Source organism: Atractosteus spatula, chromosome 9 (genome assembly GCF_055471065.1).
Source record: "Atractosteus spatula isolate fAtrSpa1 chromosome 9, fAtrSpa1.hap1, whole genome shotgun sequence".
NCBI classification, from domain to species: domain Eukaryota; kingdom Metazoa; phylum Chordata; class Actinopteri; order Semionotiformes; family Lepisosteidae; genus Atractosteus; species Atractosteus spatula.
In genome coordinates, this window is record NC_142714.1 from 35,124,207 (window position 1) to 35,136,468 (window position 12,262).

Here is a 12,262-nt window from a genome sequence, read left to right on the forward strand (position 1 = left end):
AGAGTTTTTTGCCCTCTGTCAAAAAACCCCAAATCACCCGGGGCAGAGAGAGAAGAGTCAACAATTGATTTAAGGACGATCTGTCAAAGTGCAATGAAATACAATATTGTTGTTGATGTTATTGTTCTTTTTATCCTGTAAAGCGTTTTGAGAAGCCACCTTTAAAGGCAATATATAAAAGCGCTGATTCTTATGGAATGTGTTTTCTTTCTTCTTTTTTTCAGCATAGAATAAACCTATTACTTGATTCTTATGGATGCCCGGTTCCGCCGGGGATTCAAAAAAAAATATTTTTTTTAATCACGTATCTAAGGAAATAGCAGTATAACCTTGTTCATGCACAAACAGTGGCATGTTACATTATTAATTTGGTTGTCTCCTCTTGCTAGAAAGCTCTAAATTGCATTTTGAGTGCGGTTTTTGACTTTTTTTAAATTGCAACCCATAAATAAAGCTGATACTGTTTAGACTTTTAATTATTTTAAACTGTATTACAGCAGCACAATGCACAATGCAACGTAAATTGCAAAAATGCACTTGGAATCTGTCCAAGCCCTATTTTGTCAGGCATTTTCTTTTACTGTAACGGACATAAAAACTCCCTTGCTTTTAACAGAGCGTTTCATAATTTCTAACTACGAAAAGTATTTAAACTGCGACACTTATCATTCAACCAGAGCTCGAAATATCACAAGGATCCTCAAGAACACAGCAAAGACTGTATTAAAAGTATACTAGTGACAAACTAATTGACCCTTGTATGTGCTGTCCTTAAGGTGATATCACATAAAGATGATATGTAAAATAAAGTTTTTTATTATTGTTATAGAGAAACATGATCAGATTTTCCCTGGTTCAGAAAAAAAGATCTAAAGTGCTTACACCTAACTTTCTTAATTAGATGTATTTAAAACAGTGAACTACTGTATCTGTAACATAGCATTCAGAAATACAATCAAGAATAGTTTTGTGGTGTTTGTATAGATGAAACGTTTCTAAAAGATATAACGTAACAAAATTAAAGACGATTAAAATCTGTAATCTTTCCACTTGTATGTCATCGGAAAATACAAGAAGTTTCTGCTTTGTGTAAGGATGGTATCAAAAAGTAATCTAAGTGGTGAGAAAGCTGTGCTCAATGATAATTAAGTGACTTAAAAGTAAAAGGAGATGCTTCATATTGCTTGACTAATTTTTAAAACTAAGTTATAAATGCAGATGCTCTCTTGGTGCCGCGCCGGGTCTAAATATCTAAATATACATTAAACCGGGCAGAGGCCGAAGAGCGCCCGGCTGGGGTGCGCGGGGAAGACCAGGACAGGAGTGAAAGTGGTCAGGGCGGGGTTTAGGAAGGCCGCCGACCAGTGCGGCTGTCCCACAGTGAAGCGGGCGTACAGTCTGGGGAGGTATCCGTTTTCCTTGTAAATAGTTCCCTGCTTCTGCACCCTTGGGTCTTACTCTCTCTCTCTTTTCTCTCTCACGCGGGGGCGCGGGTGGTGTGTCGGCTCGCGCTGTTGGCGGGCGGGGGCGCGGGAGAGCCGGGCTAGCAGGTGGTGACGCAGAAGAAAAATAAAGGCTTTAACTTGCTTTAACTCCGCAAGTCTGAGTTCTTGTGTCCGTCCTATCCAAACCCGAAAGTATTACAATATGTATCTGTATAGCAGGTGGTGTACAGCTTTTTAGTATAGATTACACTTTTCTAAAACGTATTTAAAAAATAAAAACGATTACAATCTAATCCTTCCACATTTGATCCCAAAATCCCAAGAAAAATAAATCTAAATGGGGAGAAAGCTATGCTGAAAGTTTATTAAGATACTTAGAAGACAAAGATACTGTATCAATTTATGTTGCATTTGTCTGATTATGATTAAAAAAACACATATAATTAAACACGCGTTTGCGATTTAAATCAAAACGCGATTTAAATCAATATAAATGTTTATATTGTAACACATACTGTACAGCCTCCATTTCTCTATAAAAATTTAAAAGATCGTGTGTGCAGCCTAAGAGGGGGGTGACAGAGAAGAAAAATAAAGGCTTTAACTTGCTTTAACTCTGCAAGTCTGAGTTCTTGCGTCCGTCCTATCCAAACCCGAAAGTATTACAATATGTATCTGTATAGCAGGTGGTGTACAGCTTTTTAGCTGTCAGTGACAGTTGACAATCCTCCATACATCCATGTGAAAAATTAATAATGCCAATGTAAACGTCGTATTTACAATTTTTTGATAATAGAAATGTTAGGTTCTCTAAAGCTTTGTGATAGTTGACCCAGGGAGCAAAAGATCAGCTGCACTGGTAAGATGCGACACCGAAGATATGATTAATAACCTTTTAAATCTGAAGGGAGATCTAAAGGGATCCCCCCCCCCCCCCACACACACACACACACAATAGAAGCAGGAAGCAGAAGCAGGGACCGTTGTCAGAAGGAAAGAAGGTGACTATTCATTGTTATCAAAAATGACTTAAATCCGATCATGTTGTGATATTTAGAAATATAAAAGTCAATTGATTGTCCATAATATTGCTATTCTATTTTTTCGAAGAAATGTTTGTTAAAAGAGAGTCACAGCGCCAGCTGGATTTGAACACACAGGTTACTAGGTTAGTAATCAGGCATGTAGACCAGTGGGCTACTAGGGAAGTCACATGAAGAGAGAGACGAAACAGCCCTACACAGCCCTGTTGCAGTACACAAATATAATCATATCGTTATTAATTTCTTTAGATACGCGATTCCATATTATATTAGCAGAAAAGCTTAAAACTACCACTTTTTTACACGCTATTTCACATGTAAGTTAGACTTCGATGCTTAAAATGTTGAGGGAGAAATGAAATACCGGTGTGTATTTTTTCTTTAAAGTACCGATTCATGGAATCTGACTGGCTGACACCCTTCTGAAGTGGTTCCATAATATCTGGTATACGGAAAAGAAAGCGTTGATAAAACAGCCTGGATTCTCAAGTATCTGATACAAGTATCTTTTAATACAGTCTTTGCTGTGCTCTTGAGGATCCTTGTGATATTTTGAGCTCTGGTTGAATGATAAGTGTCGCAGTTTAAATAATTTTTGTAGTTAGAAATTATGAAATGCTCTGTTAAAAGCAAGGGAGTTTTTATGTCCGTTGCAGTAAAAGAAAATGCCTGACAAAGTAGGGCTTGGACAGATTCCAAGTGCTTGTACAAATGTGCTAAAGAAATTATACTTTGAGTTTACAGCTTGTCCAAAGTCATTCATTATTAATACTATTAGTAATATCTTTGGTAAAGGCTTTGATGCATAAATATTTCTGATAAAGGTAGGTTGTGTACTTTTGTCCAACTGAGCAATCTTGCTTTCATAAAATATACCAACTTTTTAATGACTGATGATTAACATGCTGTAATACACAGTTTAAATTTAAAAGATTAAATGCTGTACATGAGAGGTTAAGCTTTATTGGCTCCTCCTGGCGGTTTTACAAGGTGATGCCGGATACTTTCCGGCATGACGTCAAATGACGCGATTTACCCCGTGATACTGCGTGATACTGCGACACGCCCACCGGGGTATACCGCGAAATACCCCACCCATTTTGAATGGCTGCATCTGTATGGGGCGGCATGCTGTTTGACCACGACTTCCTCGAAGAATTCACGATCCACAATTCCTTCGAAAATAAGTCCAGGGCACTCCCATCTTATTTAAAACACAATGCGCCAGGAAATGGGTCTGATGGCGCATTAGCAAGTTTAAAAAAATTGTGTCGAAAAGCCAGGCGTAACAATTCTTTCCTTTTTCTGATCACTCACTGTTTGGATACTCCTCTCACCTGCTCTGCTCTTTGTTTTCCTGTATTTGCTGTGTATTCCTGCTGCGATCCACTCCTACCCTCACACTTAAAGAAGACTATTTTACATTTCTTTATGCGGTTCATAGTGCAATTAACCTTTGCTAGTATCTTTGCGGTCTTTTGAAAGTGTATCTGTGCTATCCTTTGAAAGGGAGATGATCTCTGCTTCTTTGACAAAACAAGGCTCGCCAGAGAATGTGAGAAGACATATTTTTTACCTCACTTGCTGTCTTCCAATCACATTACATCAACATCCAAAAACATGATTTCTTCTCTTAAGATGTCTTGTAAAGATGACTCATAGCTTGGCTTGTTTTTTAGGAAGTTAAAAAAAGCTTGAATTACTCATCCAGTCTCTCGAAATAAAATTATTTTTCAAGCAATGTAACGCAAGATGCTTTCTAATGTTGGGCAATGTGTTTTTTTTTTATCTAACATTAATAGATTAAAAAATCATTCCTAATAGCAATTATTTACCTGCATAAACTTTTAAAGGTTGTATTTTCACACAGTGAAGAGGTTTTAGTTGTTTTAGTTTTAGTTGTGCAAGCTCTGGTGAGTGTGTCTTTTTTGATGAGTTTCAAAGGGAAATAGGTTCGTATTCGTCTTCCCTAACACAAAACACTCACATTCATGCGAAGACAGAGCCATTTCTTCTTGTAGAGATTCCCTGTGTGAACAAAATCTGAACAGTGCTGATTTTAGGTACAGCTAAAAGTAGTTTTTGTTTTCTGAGGCCGTACTAAATGTGTCTGAATATGCTTCTAAAAGCACAAAAGAATAAATTTTATTTAATGCCAATTAGCATTAACTTTCAGAACAAATGCAGATCAGAATACTCACCTATTTCATGTTATACTTCTCATCCTGTGAGTGCTAGAAATTATTTTTAGCTACAACATTTTGTGCACTGCCAACATTTCTTCAGAGAATAGCTTTGGGTTTCTGGCACATACTAACTTGATTGTGTCTGAACATATCCCAGAGCACCTAAAACTGGGAATCAGTGAAATGGTGATGATGAAAATCTTTCAATAAAAAAAACTTAATTGCACATTCTTTAATTCATTTTTTTATGGAGCCACATCTTAAATCTTGTCAGTCAGCTCTTTTTTCTCTATTTGATTTGTGGTGATTCAAATAACTTGGGTTAACAAGTGGTCTCAAAGTCATCAAGCTCACAGAGCTTCAACAACAGATGACAACTTCCTTAGTCCTTCCTTAGTCTTCCTAAAATTGTTAAGCGGGGTGGGGGGCATTCGGGAATGTGAGTTAGATTATGAATGAATAAAAACATTTTATTAAAAACACATTTATGTTTGTTTGGGTGCTAAAAGGTAAGATGTAAAAGGTCTTAGTCTCCATACTATGGTCGCTGTAGTGCAGGCTCGCAGATTTTTTTGTGATGGGTACTCAACCCAATCCCTTGGTGTATTTATATTATATTCTCATGAAAAGGTAGAATGTGTTCGTTGTCTTCCAATGAAAGACAAGTTTCTTTTGCTGGAGTCGGGAGACATTAGAAGCTTGCCACACCCGGACTGTTAACACTAACGCAATAAGCAAGTTAAAGTGATTCCATTGAGGTCCTGGGCGCGGTAATTGTTTCGTTCCTTGATATTCTGATCTGTAAGGCCCTTTGGCTACAAAACTAAAAATAAGATACACTCTACAGACATTCACAACAGCGACATATCATAAAACATTTATGTATATTGTTAAATTATAACTTTAAATAAATACTTTGAGTTACTGAAACAGCCCGTTAATGAAATTGTCACAATTCTTCTCTTGTTTGGAGGCAGGGATATTCTGACAACAAATGATTTAAAGATGATCTGTCAAAGTGCAAAGAAGCCACCTTTAAAGGTCCTCTCTCCGACCACAGCCAGATCACACTCTACATGAAGAGAGCACACCATCACAGTGACACACTGACACAGCCCAGCCTGCTGTATGACCTCAACCAGGCGTACAGATGGGACACAGACAGCCTAGACAGATACCAAACTACACTGGGCAATGACGAAATTCAGACACTGTTGGACACATTACTAAACACTCCATATCAAACCAACAAATTAGGCATAAACTTGGCCACACAAAAACTAAATCACCTATTTCACAAACTAACATCAAAATCCAAGCTAAAAACAACTAAATCAAAAAACTACCAAAAAATAAAAGCAAAAGAAAAGTGGTTTGATACGGAGTGCAAAAACATCAGAAATGCACTACGAAAAGTCTCAAATGAAAAACACAGACAACCACACAACACAGATCTGTGCCTCAGGTACTGTGATATGGTAAAACTTTGCAAACACATGCTGAAAAAGAAAAGAAACACATACATAAACAAACAACTTGCAGAAATTGGTCATCCAAAATGGAACAATCTTGCTAACATACTTTGAAAATCTCTATCAAAAGCTCCCACATTTCCTGGCCTATTGTGTTTTAAAGAAGATGGGAGGTTTTTTTTCAGGGTGTGTTTGTAAAGTTTTACCATATCACAGTACCTGAGGCGTAGATCAGTGAGCTAATTCTCTTTTTTTAAACCTCTGGTTTTTCACTGATGCGTAATCACACACTAACTGGAACGCCCGGGTGGGGGCGCCGTGTGTTAAGAAAGTTAGGTGTTAGCATAAACTATTAGTGAGTGGTCTTGTGAAATTTTGCCGTGAACACAGTTAAAGTGTAAAGTGTTTCGTCTTTTTAACGGGAAGAGACGTGGTGCCTTTTTTTTAAATCCCTGGCGGAACCGGGCTTCCATAAGAATCAAGTAATAGGTTTATTCCATGCTGAAAAAAAGAAGAAAGAAAACACATTCCATAAGAATCAGCGCCTTTATATAGCGTGCCTTTAAAGGTGGCTTCTCAAAGCGCTTTACAGGATAAAAACAACAATAACAACAACAATATTGTATTTCATTGCACTTTGACAGATCGTCTTTAAATCAATTGTTGATTTAAAGTTTGACAGTAAATGTTTATATTGTAACGCATATAGCCTCCATTTCTTATAAAAAATTTTAAAATCATTTGCGCAGCCTAAGAGGGGGGGGTCTGCTCTCATTGACAGCTGACACTCCTCCATACACTCAAGTGAAAAATTAATAACGCCAATGTAAACATCGTATTTACAATTTGTTGATAGTAAAAATGTTAAGTTCTCTAAAGCTTTCTCAGTCAAGTATGATAATTTACCTAGGGAGCTGTGTAAGCATGCGTAGGCAGCAAAAGATCAGCTAAACTGGGAAGATATGACACCAAAGATATTATTAATAACCTTTTAAATCTGAAGGGAGATATAAAGAGATCCCCACACGATACCGGTTCCTGCTTCTGGAGCGATTCAGAGGGAAAGACGGTGATAAGTATTCGTTGTTATTAAAAAATGACTTAGATTCGAACATGTTGTGATATTTAGAAATATAAAAAGTCAATTAATTGTCCATAATATAGCTATTTTATTTTTTCAAAGAAATGTTTGTTAAAAGAAAATTCATGGCGCTAGCTGGATTTGAACGGCCGATCTCTCGCTTAGAAGTCAGGCACTAAAACCATCACGCCACTCACATGGTCACATGATGAAGGGTGAAGCAGCCCTACACATACAGTTTCAACAGACATTGTACAGCATGTACTATTCTTGTGTTGTGGTTCATGAATATAATTATATCGTTATTAATTTCTTTAGATACGCGATTCGATATTATATTCCCCATTAATCAAATTCTAAAAGTATGCTTGTTTACTCCTATATCGAGCGAATGCGCAGAAAAGCTTTAATCTACCACTTATTATACACGTTAATTCGCATGGTAGTTAAAGACTTTGATGCTTAAAATGTTCAGGTAGAAATGGAATACTGGTGTGAATTTTTTCTTTAAAGTACCGAGACCAGCCATATACAGTTTACATAATACTGTATGTTTATGTTCCAAAATTAATATCGTTTATGGCCTTCACACGCGTTATGCTCCTATTCTTTTTACAGATGCAGCCATTCAAAGTGCGCGTTACAGACACGTACCGCAGGTGACGTCGCTCAGTATGACGCAAGATGACGCGCGGCACCGCAGTACGTGATTGGTTGACCGACAGGGGCACTCGTGGTCCGTTGGTCTGTCGTAGAAAGACTTACAGTAAACGTCTTTGCTGTCCCCGTTGTAGATATTGAATTTTACCACTGAAGGGAAATCTTAGTAGCTGAGCATAAAAAGAATAGGAGCATACTGTAACGCGTGTGAAAGCCATAAACGATATTAATTTTGGAACATAAACATACAGTATATAGCTGGTCTTGGTACTTTAAAGAAAAAAATACACACCAGTATTCCATTTCTCCCTAAACATTGTAAGCTTCGAAGTCTTTAACGTGATACCGGAGTCAACAAGCATACTTTTAGAATTTGATTAAAAGGGAATATAATATGGAATCGCGTATCTCAAGAATTTAATAACGGTATGATTATATCCGTGTACTGTGGCAGGGCTGTGTAGGGCTGTTTCGCCTGCCTGCTCATGCGCGCTGTCTTGTAGCCTACTGGTCTAGGTGCGTGACTACCAACGGGCAGGTTGTGTGTTCAAATCCAGCTGGTGCTGGACCTTCCAGTTTTATTTATTTATTTTTTAATTGCGTAACATAAACATATTACCGTATGCAAACTGTACTGTATACAGTATGTATATGTATATTTAATGTCTTAACTGTGCCCGTTTAATTGAATTTAAAAAAATTATTTAACACGAACATTAAGCTGTTTACATCTTCCGCCTGAGAACAGTCACCCGTTGCTACCCAACGCAGAATGGTGATTGGCTGACACCATCTGACACCCCTCTGATTGGAGAAAAAAGACGTGCTGGTTTGCTATACATACTGTACCAGGAAGAGGATTTCTTTCCATTCAAAACGTGTATTTTAAAAGTTTAAGAAGTAAAAACCTTACAGCGTACACAGATTTCTAAACTGATCAGGATCGTTATCTTTGTCTTATGCATAATAATATTCACTGCTCTGTCCAGCAAATTAATAATAAACTTTATTTTATATAGCGTTTTAAACGAATAAGTAATTAGATTGCTCATAAACCTAATCACTTGCTTTTTCTTTTTATTTAGGCTCAGATTTCAACTATAGATCGTATTATTAATAACCATAATAACAACCAACCAACAAAAACAACCATATAAACATAATACCAACCAAAAACATAGATAACAACCACAATACAAAATCAAATATATCAAACCATTTTACTTTCGCAAAGTCCTCCAATTATCATAATCCCGCCCCTTATGCAAAACCAAACCTTCCTCCCATCCCAGTTTATCCTGTTTATCATAAACAAAATCCACCTCAATTTTCAACATAAAGCATTACACAAAATCAATACCTCAACACTCCATACTCAACAACGATAATTCACAAACAGCCAGAACATGTAACTACACATTCCCAAACAGACCTAATTTCCATAGCCCCGCCCCTTATGCAAAACCAACATCCCTCCCCTGTTCTCTCTCTCCCCTGGCAGTTGTAATTGTTTTTATTTTCAAATAAATTTTAGCAAAGTCATGTATTTTAAAAATCTTAGGATTTTTATATTTATGTCTTTATTTAGTGGTTTCATTAGTGACAAAGGCTAAACTTTCTTGGAAAAATATCTTTTATGTAAACCATGTTTGCTATTAATTCATTCAGGGCTAAAATATGTTCATTGTATTCTAATGAAAGAAGGGTTCCTTTCGCCGTAGTCGGGAGCCTAGTCTTTAACTAGTAAGTACTGTACTTACTGGGTTTTTGAGGGTGGGGGGAGTGTCTTTCGCTGGAAATCTCGCCTCCTACTTTGAAAATACCCGTGAAACCGGTTCAATTCGTCACAGCCAGCACTCCTGCAGAGAGGGGGGTTGTACTTGCAGTGTATGCAGTATACGCGTTATGTTCTTCGTTAATGTCTAAGCCGGAACATATCATTATATCTCATTTTGTATTTCTTAAAAAAAAATCGTTTTCCCAGCCTAACAGTATTGTTTTTAACCTGTAAATTTGCTGGACAGAGAGGTGAACATTATTACACAGAAGACAAAGATAGCGATTTACGTTGCATTGTGTATCGTGCTGCTTTAATACAGTTTTAAATAATTGAAAGTCTAAACAGTATCAGCTTTATTTATGGGTTTTAAATAAAGGTGATTTAAACGCGATTTAAATCAATATAAATGTTTATATTGTAACGCATAGGTGACTATTCATTGTTATTAAAATGACTTAAATTCGATCATGTTGTGATATTTAGAAATATACATTTGTTTGGTGCGAGTGAAGTTTTATTTAATCTCTGAGCCATACTGATTCTTCTGGAAGCCAGTTTCCGCCAGGGAGTAAAAAAAAAACACACTATGGTATTCTCTCCAATGCAGTGCAGTTAAAAACATACCTCTGATGCTGCTCCTAAATGAATATCGTTTATGACCATCAGAAGCTTTATGCTCCTTTTCTTTTTTCCAGTGGATTGAACAGGGAGAGGCATTTCATGATGTACTTTTCACTGTTATAACAACAGTGGCTCTGGAACAGTTTTCAACCATGTCGTTTTATAAAAAGGGGAGATATGTACACGTTACTGAAGCTAAAAGTTTAGCCTTTGTCACTAATGTAACCACTAAATAAAGACATATAGAAATCCCTACGTTACAGACTGTATATGGCTGGTATTGGTAGTTTAAAGAAAAAATACACACCAGTATTCCACTTTCTCCCTAAACATTTTAAGCATCAGAGTCTTACATGTGGTTATTTATTGCATAATTTAATTTTGAAAGCCACTGAGACATCAGGTACTACTGTTGTATTTATGAAAAAGAAACAAAACAAAAAACATACTAACAACTGTGCCATCCTACTCCTTAGTTAATACATTTTATTATTCATAAACAGTTAACATTGTTAGCAAAATATTTTGAATTATATTTAACCCTATTTTTTCTTTAGTTTTGTATTTAACTTATTATATGATAGTCAGACTTAATGTATATTTGAACAATGAAAATATATTTTTACAAGATTTTACATTAAGCACTTAAAATTAATATGGTTAATAAAAGTAAACTGTAACATGCTGTAACAAGATCGGTTAAACTGCGAAGAAAATGCTTTCAGAGAAAATGTTTCAGGTGTGAAGAACATAGATCTCTAATGCAATTTCAACCAAACCTGTTCCCACACACCCTGCCCCCACTACCATTCGAATATACACAAACATTTTAGCGTTTCATTCTGAGCAGAAGACCCTCACACCTGAAGAGTGCTGGCTGTGACGAATTAAACCGGTTTTACAGGCTTCAATCACAGACCATGTGACATGGGACTCAGTAAACTAACAGCGCCACTGGATTTGATAATACCTAACCAAAATCCGCAATATGGAAACAGAACCTGTGTGATTGTTGATAGATGATGTACTCGTAACATTTTTTTCAAGACGAACTACAACATTTAAAAAATGACTTGTATGTACTTGATATCTCTAATCAATCCACGGGTCCCAGCACAAAACGAAAGTAAAATGCATACCGTTTCGCGCTTCTTATTAGTTGCTCAAAAGTAATTTGACCGTATGAAATGCATAATATAAACCTAGAAACACATACGTGAGCAGTACTTAAGCACTGTAGTATCGGTGTTAAGACATACCTCTCAAATACTGTAAATCAAGTTAAAAATATCTCAAGACCGATTCTGGTCGTAATGAAACCATGTTTCGTGTATGTTTTCTTTTTCATCTTGAAATAACTCATTTCTAAATACCTTTTTCACTGTTAACATCTTGCAGCAACTTTGCGAACAAAATATACACTCTGACAGTTCATCCTGCTACCAACATTAAATAAAACAAATCTTAAGATTTCTATATTTATGTCTTTATTTAGTGGTTTCATCAGTGACAAAGGCTAAACTTTCTTGGAAAAATGTATTTTATGTGTTGCAGAAAAAACTGACTTGCTTTAACAAAATATGTTTACAAATCCTTTCACCTGGCATTTTCGTAGTTAGAAATTATGGAACGCTCTGTTAAAAGCAAGGGAGTTTTTATGTCCGTTGCAGTTCTTTTGCAACATGAATATAATTATATCGTTATTAATTTCTTGAGATACGCGATTCCATATTATATTCCCTTTTAATCAAATTCTAAAAGTATGCTTGTTGACTCCGGTATCACGTTAGTTAAAGACTTCGAAGCTTACAATGTTTAGGGAGAAATGGAATACTGGTGTGTATGTTTTCTTTAAAGTACCGAGACCAGCCATATACTGTATGTTTATGTTAAGATTTCCCTTCAGTGGTAAAATTAGATATGAATATTCAATACTTAAACGGGCACAGTTAAGACATTAAATATACATATACA